This window comes from Rhinolophus hipposideros (genome assembly GCF_964194185.1).
Source record: "Rhinolophus hipposideros genome assembly, chromosome: 9".
NCBI classification, from domain to species: domain Eukaryota; kingdom Metazoa; phylum Chordata; class Mammalia; order Chiroptera; family Rhinolophidae; genus Rhinolophus; species Rhinolophus hipposideros.
This window is the reverse complement of record NC_138055.1, coordinates 5,299,626-5,322,136: the sequence shown is the minus strand read 5'-3', so window position 1 is coordinate 5,322,136 and position 22,511 is coordinate 5,299,626. Positions and strand designations below refer to the sequence as shown.

The following is a 22,511-nucleotide window of genomic DNA, read 5'->3' as shown; positions in this document are numbered from 1 at the left end:
TGATACTTCGTTTTCTTTATTCTAAATTAAACCCTAGAGGCGAATATATGTTGGTTGGTTTGTTCTGTTTGGTGACCAAAGGTCAGAGAGTGGCTGTTTCCTATAAAAAAACTGAGACCAAGAAGTGTGTGGGGTGCTGTGACCAAAGAGAGGCCTCTCTCAGCTGCGCACGTCTAAGGACAGGGTGCTCACCCCCGGGGCCACTCCTGATGGCTCCACACGCCCCGCTCGAGGGCCAGCAGACCGAAGCACTTGCAGGCCCCAAGGTGGTCCCAGCCTCCCCGGCTTCACTTCCCTTCTACGTCCAGACCCAGTTCTAGGGCTCAGCAGGGTCACCCTTTACTACCCAGCACCCCCAACCAGCCACACTATCCATCAGCCCTCAGCCAACCCCTCAGAAGGGCCAGCCCTTCTGTTCGCTCCCACTGCCCCCCCCAGCCACACACACACACACACACACACACACACACACACACACACACGTTTATCATCCAGCTTCAGCTGGTTTTAACCTGTGTCTGTCTCTGCATCCTATTCTGGAGGAAGGGGTCAAATTTGGAAAAGATCTTGAAATGTGACAAGTGCCCCCCACCGAGAAATCTCTGAGCAAACCCACATTCTCGCCTCGGATTCCATGGCCAATCCCCCCCATCTCCACCCGCACCATGCCCTCCCGACTGACGTCTATCATGGGTCCATACAGCGCCACTGGCTGCCTGTCTTCAAGGCCCACACCACCAGCGCAGAGGACACATCACAGTCATCTTGACTGGACCTCGGGGACTGGCCCACCGCAAGTGTCCAGGGTCAGGAAGCTCGCGCTTCCATTTCAAAATCAACAATTCCCTTGCTCTGCAGTCTTGGTCAAGCAACCCGAAGTTGATTTGCCTTTTTCCAGAATTAATACAGAAAAAGCAAGCATTAGACAAGGGAGAAACATGAACAGAAAGACCGGGAGCCACACTGGGAGACTTAAAAGAGGGAAATGATAGCCAGCAAGAGAGAACTGGCCAGCAGAAAAGCAAAAGCAATCCAAACTAAGCAAAAGGACGCCGCGCTGTAAGCCGCATGCGGCCGCAGGGTGGTCGGCACATCTGGCAAACACCCCAGCTATTCAGGGAAGAGCAGCGGCCACCCAGCTGAAACATCACAAGTGTAAACCAAGGCAGCATTCTTCTGGTCAAATGAAATTGAAAAGAATGACCCTGGCGCCCCTCTCCCCTTTCCAGCTGTGCGACCCACAGCCCAGCTCGGATGCCCCTGGCATCTCGGATCTGAAACCCCAACTGTTCTTTCACAGGTTCATCGGGGCCTTACAGAGCCCGGCTCCGTTCCAAGAGGGCAGGAGAAGGCGGGCCTCTGCTCCCGATACGGCGGTGACAGTCTAACCGAGGGACGGAGGGAACACACACCGAGCTCCGTGTGGGGCAGGGCGAGTCCAGGGGACCAGAAGCACCATCATCACACTGCGCCCCAGGGGAGGCCCGCGGGGAGGCAGTGACCGGAGTGGTGAGAAGCAGCCTCTCGGCCTCGCAGCAAAGTCCAGGCAGTGGGAACCGCATATGCAAGAGCCCTAAGAAGGGGCAGCTGCTACTGCATGAAACATTTGCCTCTCTACCAACGAAGCTCTATCCTTTTCTATCCATTCCAGAAAACCTTCCAGAAACCCAGTTCTGGTCTCACCTTATTCTTCTGCTTCAAAACCTTTGTTGACTCCCACTCCCTGAGAACCACACTTGTTGAGTGAATTTTACTGGATGTAAAGGATACACACAGCGAGATACACACATCTCCACTTCTTCCACGAAGCCTTCCCTGACTACCGACCCGGCCGCACCCGCAGCACTCTCCCTTCACACCAGCTGCCAGCGGTGGGTACTCAGTCAATGAGACATTCGCTGCGCCTGGGGTGTGTCTACCCCGCTACCCCCACAGACCAGGCCGGAGCTGTACTCCTCACAGCGTCTGAGGAACACAGGACAGCCATTGCCACTGACACCCCAGTGCAGAGCTGTGTGTGAGTGGAGGCCAAGCGCTCAGCCTGGCACAGACACTGGACACTGAGAGACAGGGCTGTGCCAAGGAGCTCAAGGGTGGGGTGTACCCACCCCCCAGTACAGCAGAAAGACCAAGCCAGAGAGAGTCCGTTTCAAATCCCAGCTCTGCACGTACTGGCTGTGTGACCCTGAACAAGTATCTTTACTTGTCTGAGCCTGTTCCCTTTACACGTAAATAGGTGGGGACAGTGTTAGCTTGCCACACTACGCTGAGCTGGATGTCATGTATGTTAAGAGCCTGCCACACGGTAGGTGCATTGGTCACGACTGTTATCCTATGGGCTGAGTAGCTCTCCACAGACAACTCCATGTCACGCCGCTCCAGGACACCCCTAAACAGAGCCGGCTCTTCCCCTCAGGGACCTCACTGGCCACCCACTCTTGAGTTCGGGAACAGCCACTACACACCCCCACTGGCGTCACGATCAGAAGTCAGGCGTGTGCCAAGGCAGGACCACAAGCACATAAAACTCAAACTCATCTTCATAAAGACGCAACTCAACCTTCTGCGTATTTCCCTTCCCTCCTTCTCTGTAAAGGTAGGCAGGTGAGATCGACGTATCCTGACTCCTAGTAATTTAAAGGGAAAAACTGTGCAATGAACTGAAAATGTAATGCAAACGTCCATATCTCAACAGCCCGTAAGAGTCCGGCCTCAGGGTCCATCGGCCAAAAGCAGCTCAGGAGTAAAACCTTGTCGTTACGGCACATGGACGACCGTGAAATGCAGCAAAATATTTCTAAATAGCTCTCTGTACTAAACAGCTGTTAACATTTCTCACCAAACTTCCTTCTCTTTCCATAAGAGACACCAAACTACACTTGATTCATTCTAATCTATGCTGGCCCCAACATTTCAAACATTTTCAAAAACTCAAATTATTTATTAGCTTACCATAAAAATTACAATGGCATCACACACTTTTTTTAGGGGGGGGAACTGGAGAAACTTAAATCTGTGATCTAAAAGACAGTCAAAGAAATAGTAGGTTTTTTAACACAACAAAAAACTCATTCTCACAGAGGACAAAAAGGTCAATGTGAGCCTCACCAGCATGTAAAGGAACCACTGACTGGCGCTTTTTAAATACATCACCATTCCTTTCCCCATGAAGCCCTAATGCCTGGAGACATGGGCAAACACAAACGGACAACCTGAGAACTGAGGGCCCCCATCATCCCTGAGGGTCCCAACATCCCTGAGGGCCCACCGTCATCCCTGTGGGTTCCCCCGTCATCCCTGAGAGTCCCGACATCCCTAAGGGCCCTCCTGTCATCCCTGAGGGTCCCCCATCATCCCTGAGGGTCCTGACATCCCTGAGGGCCCTCCGTCATCCCTGTGGGTTCCCCCGTCATCCCTGAGGGTCCTGACATCCCTGAGGGCCCACCGTCATCCCTGAGTGTCCCCCGTCATCCCTGAGGGCCCACCGTCATCCCTGAGTGTCCCCCGTCATCCCTGAGAGTCCCGACATCCCTGGGGGCCCTCCCGTCATCCCTGAGTGTCCCTCGTCATCCCTGAGGGTCCCGACATCCCTGAGGGCCCACCATCATCCCTGAGGGTTCCCCCGTCATCCCTGAGGGTCCCGACATCCCTGAGGGCCCTCCGTCATCCCTGTGGGTTCCCCCGTCATCCCTGCCACATGGGTTCATCCCACAAATGTCTGTCTGTCTATCGGATGCCAGCAGACAGCTAAGAACTGTACATTCTAATATAAAGGCAGGCCCTGCCCTCCACCGCCCTCCTCCCAGCCCAGTGGGAGAGGAAGAGCGGGTTGTCAGCCAGTCACACCTTCCATGAGAGCACGGGCAGGTGTGGACCTTGCACTCTGCAGGCCCAGGGGCAGGATGCCGTGGGGGGAGTGGGGCACAGGGGTGAAACTAGAGTTGAGTTTTGAAGGATGAGTAGAAGTTTAGCAAGCAAAGATGGGAAGACGGGCATTTACAACCTAGGAAAGCACATTTGGGGAGGGAAAAATGCAAGTGTAGTAACAGGTGAGGTTGAACAGGTAAGAAGGGGCCAGACCACAAGTTTGGATTTTATTGTGATGGCCAAAGGGAGCCAGTAGAGAATTTCAATCTGGTCAAATTGGCCAGCCTCCCCACTGCTGATAAGGAGAAGGAGACAGCCACCTCAACCACTCCTATTTTGGTTCATAAGAGTTAATGAAAAATGTTAAACCAAATCTCTCCTCCAACATTCAGAAATGGAAAGCATAGCCCAAGACCTTACATCTGCCTTCTCTGTGCCTCCGTTTCCTCATCTGTAAAATGGGCAGCAGCCACCCCACAGGGTTGTTGTGAGGACTGAATGGGTAACATGTGAAGGGCTTAGAGCAAAGGAAAGACTCCCTTGCTGTTAGGTGCCGGTGACGGTACCAGCAGCATATGGGTCAAGGCCAACTGCCCACAGGTCCAACAGCAGGCAAAGACGTTACCGCCTCTGTGCAGCTGCTGTGCGGTGGTACAAAGGCAGGCTGCTCCAAGCGCTCTGTGACTGAAGGGCAAAAAGAGTGAGCACCCATACCCCGCACACACGGTGACAAAGCTGGCCCGAGGGGGCCCCGGAGCCGAGTGTAGCCATGTTCCCTCTGTCAGAGGGCAGGGCACATGGCTGCCAGCCCACCCAGATGGGAACGGCCCCTCCCACCTTCCTCTGCCACGGCCGCATCCCCAGCCAGGCCCACACCCCACCCACCCAGGCACAGAAGGCTTACTGTCCCCTCACCTCTCCGTGCCTGGCAGGCTTCCACAGTAACCTCTAGAAATGAGACACTGCCCAGAACGCACCCACCAGAAAGGCCCAGAGTGGAGGGACAGACCACATGGAATCTCAGCGGGCATCTGCCAGCCCCGTCCTCACACGCTGCTCAGTGACAGCACCTCTGCTCCCAAGAGGCTTAAGACACACGAGAAGTAAGGAAAGGGCCAGGCTATATAAAGCTGATGAGAACAGAAAACAGTCATGACACAGGAGTTCTGTGCTCCTAGAACCATAATTCCCAGACCTTTGGATTTCACTAACTAAAGAATTTCCCCCAAAATTTGGGGGACTTTTCAACAAATAATGCTGAAACCACTGGATACCCACAGACAAAAAATATATACTTCAATCCACACTTTATGCCATACACAAAAAATAAAATGGATCGTAGACCTAGATATAGAGCCTAAAACTATTAAAAACTTCTGTGAGAAAACATTTGTGACTTTGGATTTTAGCTATGGCAACCAACCAAAAAAGCACAAACCATAGAAGAACAAACAGACCATTAAATGTTTTAAACTTCTGCTCTTCAGAGAGCAGTGTGAAGAGAATGAAAAGACAAGCTACAGGCTGAGAGAAAAGATTTGCAAATCATGTATTTGATAAAGGCCTGACATCCAGAATATATAAATCTGAACACTAAGTACAGATGGTCCTCACCTTACGATGGTTCGACTTACAGCTTTTCACCTTTACGATAGTGTGAAGGCGACTCACATACAGTAGAAACCAAACCTCGAACTTTGAATTTTGATGTTTCCCGGGCTAGTGATACCCTCCTCTCCTGAGGCTGGGCAGTGGCCACAGCCCCCACCCACCCGTGCGACCACGAGGGTAAACAATCGGTGCTCTACAGTATCTTGACTGTGTTAGAGGGTCTGCCCAGCCGCAGGCTAATGAAGTGTCTGAGCACGTTTAAGGCAGGCGAGGTGGGTTAAGCTCCGATATTCAGCAGGTCAGGTAAATTAAATGCATTTCGACTTAAGATGTTTTCAACTTATGACGGGTTTATTGGGACGTAACCCCATCATAGGTCAAGGAGTATCTGTAATAAAATAACCCAAGTTTTTGAACAGGAAAATGATTTGAATACCTAGTTCACCAAGGAAGATATACAGACAGCAAATGAGCACATGAAAAGATGTTCAATATCATTAGTCATGAGGGAAATACAGATTAAAACCACTACTACAGACTTACCAGAACAGCAAAAGTTCAAAACACGGACCACACCAAGTATTGGGGAGGCCGCAGAGGAACCGGAATTCTCCCAGGCTGCTGGTGGGAATGCGGGACGTTCAGCACTGAAAGCAAACACTGCCATCCATGGAGGTCATCCAGTCACTCCACTCCAGTGTTTACTCAAGAGAAATGGAAAGCATATGTCTGTACAAAGACTGGTACACAAATGTTATAACAGCTTTCTTTGCAACAGCCCCAAATGACAAACAGCCTAAATGTCCCTCAAGAGGTGAACGGATAAACAAACTGCACATGTGTGTGGCATATCCACACACTGGATTAAAAAGAATGAAATACTGAGTATATATACTGCAGCATGGAGGAATCTTGAAATAACACTGCTGAGTGAAAAAGCCAGACTAAGAAAAGTATACACTGGATGATTCCATTTATGTAAAATTCTAGAAAACTCAAAATTCTAAAAAATTCTAGAAAACTCAAAATTCTAGAAAACTTCTCCAGTGACAGAAAGCAGACCAGCAGTTGCCTGGGAGGGAGGACGGGCAGCAGAAAGGATATAAAGTCCCAGGAAACTCTGGGTGACGAATGTGTATGTTCATTAACTTAACTGCGGTGATGGTTTAACGGGCATATTCATACGACAATAAAACTTATGAAATTGCACACTTTAAATATGTGCAACTTGTTGACTGTTAATTATACTCAGCAAAACTGTTTGAAAGTTTGGAGGAAAACTACATAAGGCCGCAAGGCTTTTTATTCTGTCAAGTAAGACTACTCTTTAAAAACTACCAACTCTTATCGCCAACATTACAAGAAAGGATATTTTAAAACTAAAAGATACAGAGGTCACAATTTTATACTAAAAGCAAGCCCTTCCCAAGAAAAGGCAGTTTCTAACCTTAACATAAAAATTACGCTGTCCTTACTTTTCTCACGTCGGTGAGAACACCATTTCAGAGCAGGTTCGATGACCCTCTGGGCTGGGGACACTTCCCCTGCTGTCTCCATTTCCAGCCTGCAGTCCCTCCTGCAGAGCCAGCACCCCAGCTCCAGCAGCGGCCGGACGGTCATATGTACTGTGGGACGCCCGAGATACCACGTCCCTCCCCTCCTGAAGCACCAGAAGTCACAAGGACAATGTACCTGGAGCACTGCCTGCCGCTAAAGAAGGGACCTGAAGAGCTGTTTACCTTGGAGCCAGAGTATCTGTGCTTTGCTGCTGGAAAAGTTTCGTATATCAACGTTAAAACTGTTCGCTGGGAATCTTCCAGGCTAAAGCGAAAATAAAATATGAGCTCTAAAAAGACCCCGATATAGACTGGAGTCCTTGTGATATTGTGCCAGATGCTAACAAAACCCAGACCCCTCAGCAGCGGAGCCCTACCAGGAGACTGGGTAAAAAGACACCGTGCGTGTCACGTGGTGCTCCCTCCCCTCCCCCGGGGCTGCTTTAGTGGTGAGACCGCTGAGCAGGGGCCAGGTCTGCTCTGGCACCCACCTCCCCAAGCCCCAGCTGGCAGACCCAGAGGGGCACCTCCAAGCTCTGCAGGGTGCCAGGAGCAGCGGGGGACGGGCGAGGAAGGGACAAGCACACTCAATCAGTAAGTGTGGGCTGTTATTTCAGGAGACCAAATCTACAAGGAATCCCGAGCAGTGCCCTGCAAGTGCACTCACGGGGACACCCCAGCTCCATCCACACACACGCCCAACGCACAGCCACTGTGAGGCCACATCTCAGCCAGAAGCGTGTGCACACGGTGACAGTCCACCGGAATGGGAAGCAGCCAGGGAAGAGGCTCAGGCAGGTCTTTCAAGTGGACTCGGGACGGGAATTCTGGGGTCTCTGTCCCCATGCAGGTTTCAAGTAGGCACAACCTTGGCCTCTGAGACTCCTCACCCGTAGGAAGGGTCACATTGGCAGAGGGCCCAGGGCAGGAGTCCCGTGGGGAACAGCCACCCGTAGTACCACAGCCCTGCAGCCAAGAAAAGAAGCCACACAGCTGCCTCTCCCCTCCCCACCGCACTCAGAAATCCGACAGGCGCTCACTGGTCAGCCACCCAATCTCCCCCTTACTGAGTTCAAACCTGGACACCCCCAACACTGTCTCGCCCTTCAGGCTGGAAACTCCACTCGGAAAGCCTCCCCGACTCTCTCAGGCCTTCGCTTCCAACCACGGTCCCTTGGTCACATAACATACGGAGAATGTTCCCCTGCCAAGCTTGGGGCTTCTCCGGACCCAGCGGCTCGGGAAGACCGACAGGGCAGCGCACATTTCACGGACACGGAGCCCAGCACAGAGCACCCACTCCTCCAGATGGAGTTGGCTTAGAAAAACTGAACCCTGTCATTTAGTCGTGTTTCCAAATAACCCCAAAGGCGCAGTTTTGTGTTTGACATGCAGTCGTGGCAAGCCGTAGAAGGAAGCAGAGAAAGAAGCAGAGCTATAAAGTTATTAAATGTAAATATTTAAGGAACTAGCAGCTGTGGATGGCAGCAGGGTGCCAGCTTGCAAACTTCCAGTCAGAATAATGATTCTCTTATGTCAGGGGCTGAGTCAAGATCACAAATGCTGGTTCATTCCACCCTCTACAGAGGATACAAAGTTGTTTTAAAGCAACTTTTCAGAAAGTTACTCTGTCCATTGGGCAGTACCTGCAAACTTAAAGCAAGAAAACAACAGTCTGGTGGGGGGCGGGGGGTGTGCATATAAAGCCCATCAGCCAAGTACTAAATGATTTGCACTTCAAATGTCATTCGAGGCCTTTGTTTGGGACTGCGCATGGGCTTATGCAATTCTGCTAACAGTAAATACGTGTATTTGGTAACCTCAAGTGTCCATAACGTCTACCACCCTGAGAGCACGTCCCATTCATGTTTCCATCCCTGACAAGGCAATTCGATGGGACCGGCATGTGAAGCTTAAATTTCCGATCCGACGGCCGGAGAAACCAAAACCAGTCCGAGATGGGCCAGGACCACATGGTCACATTTAATTCTTTGTTGGCGTTTCTGATGATGTCCTCAGGCCTGGCTTGCTCAATTCCACAACACTAAGCGGCAGCGGCACACTGACCCACGGCCCACACTCACTGCCCAGCTACGAGGCCTGTCACCGCACCTCTCACGCCCAGCCTGCCACCCGCAAAACAAAGCTGTCATAAGTGTCATTGTGCATGGAAAAGGCCTCAGTAAATATTAAATACTTAAAAATCATTATGACAATGACGGTGAAGTCAAAGCCTGTTCAAGAAGGTGAAAGCTGGAAGGGAACGGAGGGGCGGGCAGGGAGCCTCACCTGCACAGGTGGACGAGGCCCACTGACGCTGGCTTCCTGGGGACGTGAACCACACGCTGTCAATGATGTGAGATCCTGGTCTACTGCGTCCCTCCTATAACTCACTGCCTACACCTGTGCCTGACACACGCCATTGAAATATTTGTTGACTAAGTGAATGGGGATGTATGACCCATCAGAGTTGCATGCAAAAACGTTTGCCTCCATTTTGGCGGGAGACAATCTATTTCCATGAAATTCTGAAGGAGATCTGGGACCCAAACACAGGTCAAAAAACATTGCTGGGTTCCACCCACGTGTCTCAGGACACCAGTGACCAAGGTCCGGTGAGAAGGGCAGTGAGTAGAGCAAAATCTAACAAAGAGAAGAGCTCTCCTAGAAGACGAAAGGCTCTCAGTGGCTGGCCTCCACGCGATCACCCGCTGAGCCATGGGCAGGCCCAGCCTTTAAGTCTGCGGTTTGGATTGGGGAATGTCCTTTCCAACTAGAGCCCCAGGTTAGGGAAAGAGCAGGACTTGTCACTGCACCGTGAAGGGCCCGTAGGAGAGACAGGTGAGAGTGAGCCAGCAGAACACCTCGAGGCCCCTGGGACGTGAGGACCTTCTCGAGCCCACGACACTCCTCCCGTTTGGAGCTGCCATGGGTTGTGAGCTCCCCACCCTGCTCCCAGTTCACAAGGCAGCCCAGCCACACTGCGGACTCCAGCTCCTCAACACGTCCTGATCTGTGATGCTGGACAGACAGAAGGACATACACGGGGCAGGAAAAGGTGAGCAATAAACAGCTACTGATCTCTCCCCACATAAAAGACCCTTTTTAAGATCAACAAGGTCCCTAGCTCCCCAGACGATAGTCCTTTCAGCATTGAATGACTAAGGAAATCAAGATGACAAAAGGCTAACTATACACACACGTTTTAAAATGCACTGGTATTTTATTCATCACGAGCACCGCGTCATTTATACAGGTAACATATAAATGGTGTGTGTGTGTGTGTGTGTGTGAGTGTGTGAGTGTGTGTGAGTGTGTGTGAGAGTGTGAGTGTGAGTGTGTGTGTGAGTGTGTGTGTGTGTGTGTGTGTGTGTACAGGGCCAGGAAAGATGCCGTCCACAGACTACGCCTGGTGGACAGAGCCCTGACTGAGCAGAGTCCCTTTGCAATCACCCCCGAGCACCCTGGAGAGCCAGGGTCCCCGGAAGGCAGATGTGGCCTGAGGAGTCACTAAGCCTCTGGGAGCCTGTTGCCTCAGCTGTGAAGCAGGAACCGAAGCGGCACATGGCAGGATGGCGGGAGGCTCGAAGGCACACCAACGGCTGTACTCAGTGGGCTCTTCGGGGTCACCCTGTCCCACAGGTGGCGCATACCGTCACTCAACCAGTCCTCACCACAATCCGTATCCCCATTTGAGAGGTGAGGAAAGTGGGGTGCAGAAAGACGCGGAAACTGGCCCGCGAGCCCCCAGTAACTGCAGCGCTGGGACTCGAGCCCAGGCGATCGGCCTGCAGCGCCCCGTCCGTCCTGAGTCCCGCACACACCGGCAGCACAGGGCAGCTCCAGACCCACACCTGCAAGAGCAGGAAGGAAAGAAAGAAACGCACAAGGAAATACAAGCAGCTCTAAGATAACACAATGAGAGAAGTCTGGAAGTCACAAACGACGTCAGTCGGCTTCAGGCAGGGCGACACACCGTCGCACTCCAGAGATCCAGCCCCTGTCATTTTGTCCAAGCGGAAGCCGCGAGCCTGTGCCTCTGCGGCTTGGGAGTCACCATCCAGCGTGCTGAGCAGCCGCAGGATGACTTGGGGCCAATGTCCAGCCCCTGCCAGGGCCTTCACCGCACACACAACCAAGCTCAGCCAGTTGCCTAGGCAATAGTCAACCTAGACATGTTTCGGCATCTGAGGAAACCAGGGCAAAGTACAGTTTCCATGCTTGTGATAAAAACACAGAATGCCAAGCACAGAGCAAAAAGCATTACTCTAAAATTCGGATTTACTGGCAGAATAAACCCGGGTGAAGAGGAGCAGGAAGCTGGGCAGCGCCCGCAGTCAGCCTGGCCCTACAGTGCCGGCACCAAAACCCTACTGTGCCTGGGAAACAAAACTCTTGTTATACTTCTGTGTTGTGATTATTTCCACCTTACTATGTAGTAATGCCTTCTGCTTTGTTGTGAACGTCAGCCTTTCTTAGCTAGGATAAGAGAAACCAAGAAGAGTTTTTGTCTATGGTGAGGCCAGAGAACTACAGGGGAAGCAGCCCCAGTGGGGGGAAAAGGGGGGCCATAAAGAAGGAAAGGCTGGAGTCCAAGGGCAGGAACCCAAGGGTGAGAGCTGAGGCCGGCCGCTGCTCTCCTGCTCTCCACTGCTCTCCTGCTCTCCGCCTGGGGGCTCCCCCTTGATCCTGCTAAGCACGTTTTCCTTTGCAGACCCTGGAAAATCAGCGACCAGGAAAAGGACTCCACTCGGTCTGAGGGTGAATGCCCCAGGGGCGGTGGAAGGTGAAAACGGAAACCAAGCCAAGAAAGAACACAGGGAACGGCAAGGTGACTTCAGAACAGTAAGACAAACAAACAAAACCAAGGCGAGTGAGCGCCGACAATATTAACCAGTATGTTCTCTGAGATGTTTGTCTAGCAATGAACAGAGTTTTCCCGAAAATAAGACCTACAGGAAACTAAACCCTAGCAGGATTTTTCAGGATGACATCCCCTGAACATAAGCCCTAATGCGTCTTTTGGAGCCAACCTTAATATAAGACTCGGTCTTATTTTCGGGGAAAGGTAGGACCTTCCGTGAGGGCAGCCTCTACCTACAGGGTACTCAGGCAAAATCAGAGGCACCTCAAGAGCCCCCAGCCGTCCTGGCATATGAATGACGGGGGAAACAACTTTGCATAGTCTTTCCCAATATTCAGATTGGAAGTAAAGAAAACAAGAACACGTTCTAAGAGATACTTTGTTCAGAGTACACGGTGCCTGAGCGATGAAGGCACGCAGCCACAAACACTGACCACCCTGGGAATGGAGAATTCGAGCTCAGGGGAGGAATAAAGAAGGTAGCAAAGACTTTTGCAAAGGCTGTTTCTTGCTTATAAAAGTAAAGCATCTAATTTGAGTAAAATGATATCCAGAAACTTGGGAAGGAAATGTGACTCATTTAAGAAACTCTCACAAAAGTTTCTTATCTCACAGATACTTGGAAGCTCTAAAGGCCAGGGCATCTTAGAGAAAGAATCCCTCAACATTTTCACCCATAAATATCAGAAAAATAAGCCCACAAGGACAGAGCAGGTTTTCAAAACCCTCTAAGACGTGCAGCTCCTTTCGTCTTCTATTTCTGGGACTTCATCCCCAGGAACTAGTGGCACAGATGAAAAATGAAATTATAAACTGCAAATTCATCTACAATAGCAAAAAAATTGGAAATAACCTAAAATGTCCAGCATTAGGGGACTGTTTTAACCTCATTACAGGATTATGCAATCATTACATCTTTTTAACGACAATGGTAAAAATATGAAAAACATATGATAGAATATTTAAGCAAATCTGAATAACACAGTGGTAACAACGTCACTGAGTGAAGTGGAGCCGGGCACATGCGGTCAGGGTGGCCTTCAAAGCCTGTCCCCTGGTTACAACCTGCGTGACCTTGGCTCTCACGACCTGCAGTGCCTCATGTTCAGACTAGTCACCTCAGACGAGGACAGAGCTAACGCCCCTCTTACTCCTTCTGAAGCTTGGAACAAAGGTGGCAGCTATGGCTTCTGAATGCATAATAAATCCCGGTGCGTATGGGAGGTAAACTACAAAGAGTTCTTTACTCAGAAAACTCTATTTTCTATGTTGCGCCTTCAATATTAGAAGACCTAAAAGAAAGCAAAAAAAGCTTTTTGACATAAAAATGACAATTATCACAAGCATAAAAACAAACCTCTGCTCTAACTCACTTCATTTGACAGCACAATGTCAAGAAAGTGGGACACTCTCACAATTTTACAAAATGTGTGCAAAACCAATGCTCTACAGAAATGTAATTGCTTCTCCCTCGACCAACTGCCTTTGATTAGCATAGGACATCTTTTAAATGCAGCTGAGGGAGGGGAGGCCACGGTATCCCTAAGCCAGGAGCTGTGAATGCCCGGCAGCCGTGGTGGCAGCAGAGGGTGGGCAGGTAAACAGGTGGACGAGCTGTGACCAGCCTGACTCACACCCAGCAGCCAGGCTGTTTAGAAGCCTCTCCGTTTCCTCCCTCATCGCCCTGCTGTATGAATTATTACAAACTTTCAGATTTCTTAACCAAGTTAGTTGCAGGCATACAGCCTACCTTAAACAAAACAAAAGACCACATAACTTGCCTGGTTTCTGAAAGGCGGAGATGATTAACTTTTAGAGCTTATTTTCATATTTGCAGGCGAGTGACTCAGAATTCACTTATTTGAGGAACAAGATAAGTGAAATGAGCGTGGCCTCGCGTCAGGTTGAGGGTCGGCTCTGACGGCAGCCCAGTGAAGGTCACGCCGCCTCTCAGAACCCCGGTGTACTCCTATGAAAGGGGGGTGAACGCTGTCTTGTGTGAGAATTAAATGAACAGGAATGTAAAGGTTCTTGCATGCTCTCTCAGAAACCCCCAAACCCGGAGACCTGTCCCAGAAACACCCCCCACCTGACCCCGTCACTGGCACCTGCCCAGACTCCTTATCTGACGACCCTTTGCTGGGGCAGAGGTCACAACTGCTTCCTTAATGAAAACACCGTCATGTCCACGCCACAGGGCACCCAGACAGGCCAGCTCTGTCCTCCAGCAACCAGTCAGCTACGAAATCCACTAATAGCGGGCTTGGAGGTCCAGACGGGGAGCAGGCCTGCTCCGTGGTCCCTCTGAAGACCACAACTCACAGACCTGGCACGCTCAGCTGGCGACAGTGTAACTGGGTACAATGGAACACAAACGTAGTTTAAGACATGAAAATGCTCACAAACTACGGCTCGGGCATCACTTTATAATCATAAAATTTCACTCAACGGAATAGGAAACTTCCAAACACTACCACAGTTGATTCTGTGCGTGGAAGACCGCCTGCAGGCCCCCGCTAGGCCCCCCACAGTCCAGACGTGGACTGAGGCCGGGGTGGGGTCCCAGCCCACCGACCTCACGCAAAACCACCTACCCTTCCCTGCCCTTCTTCTCCTCTGAACAGCGGCGAGGGGAGCAAACCAACAAGGCTGCTCTGAAAACAAAATGAGGGCTACGGGGAGTTCTTGGTACACTGCAAATGCCTGCCACCAAGCTGCTTTGCTATGTATTTATCTTCATTATAAAGTTACGACTTAAATATTCATTCCAAAAGTAGAAGGGCCATGGTACAGTATGGAAAACAAGAAATGGTCCATAATTCTCCAACCTTAACACTCTGCTGGATGTTATTTTAATAATATTGTACGCATGTGATCAGTGTCCATATAGCTTTAGAATTTGCTATTGCAAATCTGGGTATTTTCCATCACCTAGTTATGAGTTATCGTCACCATCACAAGGCGCCCTTCCAATGCTGAGAGCCACTAAGTCACACCTGATCAGCACAGGGGGAGGCTGTCTATAACCTGGGACATTCGGCTCAGTGGCAGACTCACCACCCAGAGGGAGCAAGGCCTCTGCGTGGCAGGCTCCCGCAAAACTCAGAGAGGACATGACCCCCCCTGGGGCTTGCACCCCAGCAAAGAGGACAGGAGCGTACAGGTGGTGAGCAGAGGACTCGGGCTGTAGGTGCCAGGATGGGGGGCATTCCACACAGGGCCAGTGGCCTCACCCACGTCACCACCCCTGACAGTATCCTGTGACCCCACGTCACCAAGAGAGGTCAAACTATACTCGGCTGGAGAAAGGAATAACACATTTTAGAAGGATTTTCAGTAGAATTGGATAACATAACATCCACTGGGCACTTTAAAGGCAGTGTATTTCGCTTCATTAGCAAATTCACTAACGTAGACATTGCACTTGGAGCAATCCCCAATTACTGAGCCCGACCAGGGACGAGGGACAGGTGGGTGCTGGGGTCTCAGGCCCGTCATGTCACACTGCCCTCCCTCAGTCATATGAGAAAGGTGCTGTCAGCATCTGGTTTTGGAGATGGGGGCGCATGTGGCCCAGGCAGGCCCCGCAGTTCCCTAATGTTGGCGAGAACCCGAGCCCAGGGCCGCTGACTGACCCGGGTCCCTCTTTCCCATCCTGACTGCAGCATCAGCTTTTCTACAGGAATGGCAGTGAAAGTGATCTCCTGAATGCATGATCTGTGAACATAAACCACGTGGAAAGAGAAGCAGCACCCAGGCAGCCGCTGCATGAGCAACCAACAACCTAACTGCAGGCAGAGACTCAGTCCAGACTGATGCCAAGCCACCTGCGGACGCCCCGTCTGCTGGCGCTCAGCCCCTGCCTCTTAGGAGCATGGATGGCAATGCTCAAGCCTCTGGAGACCAGCGCTTCGTTAAAATGAGCCTCCTGGGTCGCCCTCCCCCGTCCGCATCCCCGACTGCTCCACTGCTACCGCTTCTGCAGGGAGCTTCAGCCTGCTGTCTACTGCCCCGAAACAGCTCCCACTGAACTCCAGCCTCCAGGAGGTGCCTCCACCCGGGCTCGGGGTGCCAGGCAGGTGACACCCCCTGAAGCTGCCCACCAGCCTTCCACCCCTCCGCCCTCGGTGGCTCCTCTCACACCTAGCCACTGCACCGCACGGTTCTTTACAGCTCTGCGCCTCCACCTGGCCTCTCTGGCCAGCCATGGCCACCTGGAGAGCGCCTGCGGGTCTGGCCAAACCACTGCAAAGTCACCTCCCTCAAGGTCGGCTCTCTGCTAAGTCCTGAGGGCAGCCAGACCCGCCCCCCTCAGGCGCTTCTACTTTGTCCACACTCCGATTTGCTACCGTCACCAGGAAATGTGCTTGCGTCTAGGCCCGCCTCCTGACGGAGCTGCCTCTAGAGTTGGCGAGTCACCTTCATCTCAAAATCGCAGAGCTGCGTGTGGAGCCAGCAGCCAGGGCACTGCACACGCAGTGGCCAGGATGGCCCCCGTCAACCCACCTCATCCACTGCGCCCTACCCGCAGACACTCCCTCCAAACCCTCTCAGCCAGAGTGAAATTAAAATAAACAGCAGAGACTTCACAAAGCAGCCTCACTAAAGAAAGGCATTCCTCGGCTCACTGCTGACAACTCTGCCCTCGACCAATATTTAAATCACAGACTGGAGGTCAGCGGACGAGGGCTGACCTACAGACGCAGCCTTCCGGCCGGAGAAAACGCTCACGAGCACTCACAGAGCTAACGAAGGCGGCCTCACAGCCGGTCCTGTGCTGCACCTGCTAGAAAGCTTCGCCGTGGGCTTCCCTGCGCGGGGGCGGCAGCCTGGAGCTTACACTGCATCCTGGGCTTTGCCCGCGGACCGCCCGTTTCCCGACCAGGCTTCCACTTTGGGAGATTGCCTACCACTTTGTGTGGAATTCACTGACTGCCTTATACCTCCACCAATTCTCCTCTCCAGGGAGTTCACTTAGGGAAGCTGGCACATGACATCGGGTTTATACGCAGTGTCAGTGACGCTGTGCGTGCGTGTCTGCCTCCTCCTGGGGTATCCTGAAAAAACGCATCAGGAAATGCACAAATCCCCTTCTCCATGCCTGGACAGAGAATGATGTCAGCCCATCTCCTGCCAGGTATCAGGCGTGACACGACAGGAGGACACAGATGGGCACGCACACACTTGAGTGATACCTACTGCATAGCAACCTACGATTTCCATATCTGGGTATCGGAAACATCTTTATGATGGATGATTCTTTTCATCAACAATACACCAACATCTGTGAGGCTTTAAGCTTAGTGTGCATTTACATCCATGAGCTCTTTATGTAGCTGAGACTGCACTGCCAATACACTGGGAAAAAAAAAATCAGTCCTTAAAATATTCAGAATCTGGCAGAGAGCCACAGAAGCCACTGCTGGCCAGCCATGGTCACTGGCACACTCCACACCCAGCTCTCACACCCACCCAACAGCTCTGGGCCCAGGGAGGGGCCTCCAGGCTGCAGGGAACGTCTTGTCTGTGAGGACATATTTGGATGAGGCAAGTCAAATATTTGGAATTTTCCCTTAACGTTTATTTCACAAGTTTCTCAAGTGCTAAGCAACTGAGAAGTAATCATTTCAATGTACTCTATAATCGATAAATATTAAACAAGTCTGCTCAAAACCTCCAAGTCCTACAAATGTGTCCCTATGGAAAAAACAGCAAGAAAAAAAAAAAAAACGAAATCAGTAACCTGTTGAAGGTCTGGCAGAAAGGTGTTCAGTGATCCAAATTCAGACAAAAAACAGTCCTTTCAGCAGATGAATAAATAGTGTCCTCTGCAAGTGACACATTCTGGGATATTTGCACTGCCAAACATAACTCCTAATGACAACCACCTAGGAAACAAACCTAATGGAAAAAACCCAAGCTGGCGACCAGAAGCCCCGGCTCTGCTCTCAGGGCAGTCCTTGGGCTGTGTGATCCTACCAAAGTGGTGGCCAGGCCCGGTACCCCTTTCTTCCTCACAAGAACAGCTCTCACTGCACACAACCATTCAGAAAAGGTTTAAGGACAAAAAAAAATGAGACATGAAATACTTTGGAATGTGTCCTCTGTAAATACAGCTCATTATTAGCAGCTCAGAGATGACTGGGAAAACAGGCTTACAGAACATCAGAGGTGAGCGGATCCGGGAGTTACTGATCTGGGTCCGAGCCTCTGAAGCTGTCCACATGTGTACTTTCTGGGCTGGAGTTCTACTTACCATATTCTCAGAAGGTTAAGCACCTCTGAGCCCCTCATTGTACAAACATGAAAACTGACACCTAAGATAATATGATTGTCCTAGCCTTAGGGTCAGTCAGGGAAAGGCTGGACAGAGCCGAGGCTGCTGGTGGCCATCCATGTTCCCCTCACTCTACCGTCCCACATTTCTAGGGTGGAGAAAGTCACATAAAGCTCATATAGCCACAGAGTGTGTTACACATGCCACCGCACACGTGGTTTCTAATATTATAGCAACGTTTCTATCCTTCTTCTTCCTTCTTAAGGCTTCCTGCTGAGGTCTTTGGGAGTTGAGGCTGCATTTTATTCATTTCTATGTTCTCATTCTGTCTGGTTCATACCTGGAGCCAAGAAACACTCAAATGGTTTTTCAATATTGAAATTTTTAAAAGATCAAATTTACACAGTTATATGTCAATTATATTTCAATTTTTTAAAATAAATATTTTTTTCTAGGAAACAAAAAAAAGACTACATGGGGCTCTGTTTTATTGAGCAAACAGATTAATGTGCCATCATGAGAATAAATGCGAGTCAATACATAATTAAAGAAAGGGGATTTTTGTTGTTTTATGTGGGTTTTTAATCAAAATACCAAAACTTGTGCTCTGAGATGGCAGTTGCCCCTCAGCTAGTTAGTTACCTTTGGAACTCACAGATGCCAAGAATGTCGCCCTGCACAGAATACTTTCGGAATTCTTCTGTCCAGTCGGCAGAGAGAGCATAATCGTCTGAATACTAAGGAATTCCTTCCTACTGATACCAGTCCTGGAGGGATTCCTACACTGCCATCCCCGGGACCACCACTGGGACCAGTCAGGAGTCCAGTTTCAGGCACTGACTATGCTTCTAGCTATGTGAAGGATCACTGCCAGGGCCAGAAGGAAAGGTAGCTAAGCCACCTGTGGAATGCAAACTGATGTCGTAACTAAGGCATTGCTGCCTTCAGGTATGCAGCTGCAGTTCCAAACAATCTAATTGGAAAGAAACTGAGCCAGCACTATCACTCGTGTGAAGGTGGTCATTACCCCATAATCGACAGGGTGGCCTCCACAAGGCCACCATTACAATCTGATGGCAGATAAGACAGGCCCAAGTCAGCTGGGCGGTTCAGGCGAGAGTGGCCAGAGAACGTTTGGTAAATGCTAGCAGGATCTCTAAACACAAGGCAAGGTGCCATTACTATTATTAAGGAATCTATGCAATCTTTTTGATATTCCATAACATCCTGCACCAACAGATGACCCCATCAGAAGCAGGAAGCCTGCACATCATGTTCTTAACTCAGTGCGTACGGGCTTTGAAGTGAACACAGAAGAAACAAAAAGATTAAGGACAAACACCCCTCAGCTCCCACCCCCCAAAAAATGGCCTGGTCATCAGAGAGCTGGACTGGGCATCCAGGCCTGGGGAAAGCCAACCTTATTTCCCAGAAGCAGACTGTGTTCAAACTCCAGATATTGCTTCTTACATATGCACACTTTTAGGTTTCAATATTATGATCTCTTATACATGTAAGACAAAGTAATAAAGTTCCAGTTCTCAAACAGCATGAGCTAAGAATGCCATTCCCATTCAAATGTGTTTATTCTTCTCCAAAAAGTGAATAAAGAGCGCAGATCTAATCACTCACCTACTCCTCTGTGTTATGTTACTTTCCCAAGTAATCAATATCATCAGCCTAATGGCCAGTTTCTTTAAAGCTTCGAGACAATTGTTAAAAGAAAAACACACCACAGAAAAGTTTTTGATGTCGTGGCCTCATATCTCAACTAGCATAACCTCACCAAGGAGACTGCCAAACTCCAGAATTAAGTTTAAACGCACACAGATGAGAGTTTCCCGTGTGAATCACGAGAAACCTAAGTTGCACCGGCTCCCATTCCATGCCTCTCCGAGGAGGCTGCAGGCAGGCTTATGAACCAAGTGAAATGAGAACGTTTGGGGCAAGACTGAGGGCCGGCCGCATTCCCCGGCGCCCCCCCGGTCGGTTTCCTCGGCCCGGCCTCCTACCCCGCAGTCCTGGGAGGGTGAAAACGCAAGTGCAGCGCGTTGGGGGAACGCGTGCGGCGGAGGGAGGGGGGCGGGCGCTCCCCGCCCGCAGCTCACGTTTAAGGGCTCCGAGCCAGTGCTTGCTTTTCACCAGGACAGCCAGGGGGTGTTTGGTCAACAGTGAGAAGCCCTTGCACACGGAGCTGCCTACCCTCCGCGGCCACAGACACGCAGGACAGTGGGGGGAAAGGAGAGGCGCCCCGGCACGGCCCACACACCTTCCCCCATCACCGCCCGGAGGAGAAGCACTCAAAGGCTGCCGCCGCGTGCGTCCCAAGGCGACAGGCAGCACAGCGTGTCCCCCCACCAACTCCGTCTGCAAAGAAACTCGGGGGCAGAAACCTCTTCCTCTCCAACCCGAACCTGTCCGGACGCGCCGGCGGCTCGGACACCCGGGGGGAGAGGGGCGCCCGCGGTCCTGAGAGGCAGCGAGCCTGGCAAGCCTCCGGGGCTCGGGGCGCGCGGGCCCGGGACCTGCCCCCGAGGAAAGGCGCGGCCCGCGCCCCGGGGGGCCAGGCCCCGGCAGACGCGGTGCGAAGGAAGGAAGTGGAGGCCGGTCGTCAGGGGCCCCGGAGAAGCGCATCCGCGTGGCCGCGCCGCCCGCGCCCCGCCCCGCCCCGCCGGCCCCCGCGGCCCCCGCAGCCTGTCCGCGCCCGGGCTTCGCTGCCCCCGCGGCCGCCGCTCCGGAGCCCGTCCTCCCGTCGCCCGCGCCCCCGGCCCCGCACGTCTCCTCCCCCGCGCGGCCCCCGCGCCCGGCGGCTCCCACCCCCCAGGCCCGCGCCCCGCCCCCCAACGCCCCACTCGTCTCCCCCGCCGGACCCCTCGGCGCGCGGGGGCCCCGCACACGCCCCCTCCCACGGCGACAGGAAGTTCCGCGCCGCGCGCGGCGGCCTGACAGGGCGCGGGCCCGGCCGCTGACCCGCGCACCCGCGTCCGCCCGCACCGCCCCAACCGCCGCCGCGCGTCCCTCACCTCGGCCGCCGCTCGCCTCCCGACCCGCCGCGCACTCCGCTCCGGCCGCGACGGCGGCTCCGGCTCCGGCTCCCGCCCGGCCCCGCACTCGCTCCGGCAGCGCTGCCCGGCCCTGCCCTGCCCGCCGTGGCCGCTTCTGCCGCCAGCGCCTAGCGCACCGCCCCCGCCGCACCCGCTGTGCTCGTCCCATTGGCTGGGGGGCGCCGAGCCCCGCCCCACAGCTCCTTCGGCGCCCGATTGGGCCACGGGAAAGTGGAGGTGGCACGCCCCCTGGCGCACAAAAGGGACCTCCCTTGGGCGCCATTGGCGGATTTCCCTGTCAATCCAAGGGGGAGTGACTCCTTAATTGGCCCAGAAGGCGGTTGGGGTCGCTATTCCCGAGTGGCTCCCAGGTCGCGATCTCCGGGGCTCGCTCCGGGAGCCAGATTTTTGTGACTTTGCGGGAACCCAGGAGTGGGTGACGCGGCCAGGCAGCACCGCCCCTGACTGAGAGTTCAGGGAAGTCTCTCTGGAAGTTTGTCAGCCATCAGCTGGGGTTTTCCAGCCCCCTACGGTCTGGGGGAGCTCAGCGCACGCTGCTACTCCACGCCTGTAAGAGCCAGAGCCCTTCCAGGTTTCTGGTCAGTATCTTTCACCTCTGCCTGCACCGTCTGCTCTGCCCCACACGCTCACTGGCCCTCAGCATCACCACTTCTCCATTGGCCCGCATCGCACACAAACCCCCCTTCACGCCAGGAGCTACAAGACTGGCAGCGGTTCCCGCAGACTGCATGCCACAGGGTGGCTTCGAGCCTGGCACTGCCCAGAAACACGAGACACTGAGCCCTTTGGGCCTCCTGGCCCAAGAGGTCATGACCTTGCCAGGTGACCCAGAGAAGGGTCCCTTCTTTTCTCTTCCCTTCTCAGGACAAAACCAAAATTCCTCTCATTTTCTTGCACCCAGCAAGTTGACACTGTTGCTGAACTCTTTGGGTCTCCTTCTGTCCCAAGGGCTTATCAGAGTATGTTTTTTAAAGAGAGCTCCCCTTTGCCGGCTGTAAACCAATTCTGATCCCCACAAACATTTCACAATATTGCATCCAGCCTCCTCCTTCAGTCATATTGGGCCTTACGTCGTGCTTCCTCCTTCCCCACTAAGGGGCCTTGGGCAAATCACTGCAGTTCTCTGCACCTGTGCCAGGTCTGTGACACAGGGATGATGACAGAGCCCTCCTCACAGGGTTGTGGGGAAGAGCAAATGGGGAGGAGCAGGTAAAAGTATGGCGAGCAACTCTGGGCGTGCAGGCAAGTGCTTGGTACCTGAGCAGTTAACG

At 52.4% G+C, this 22,511-nt stretch overlaps 1 protein-coding gene across 16 annotated transcripts in view; it reads right to left on the bottom strand.

The window, feature by feature from the left end:
• The window catches only part of PACSIN2 (protein kinase C and casein kinase substrate in neurons 2), a 111,821-nt gene extending 90,467 nt beyond the window's left edge, over positions 1–21,354 (bottom strand). For 2 of the 16 annotated variants that reach the window (XM_081059133.1, XM_081059121.1), the window contains exons 1-3: positions 21,199–21,317; positions 7,218–7,299; positions 6,022–6,218 (exon numbers count right to left, since the gene is read on the bottom strand). The gene's annotated coding sequence lies outside the window, so the exon portion shown is untranslated. Of the gene's footprint in view, positions 1–6,021; positions 6,219–6,953; positions 7,113–7,217; positions 7,300–16,041; positions 16,193–16,639; positions 16,862–21,198 lie in introns of those variants that run through there. The other 14 variants (XM_081059130.1, XM_081059123.1, XM_081059132.1 and 11 more) reach the window with 11 other exon arrangements.
• Between the last annotated feature and the right edge of the window lie 1,157 nt (positions 21,355–22,511).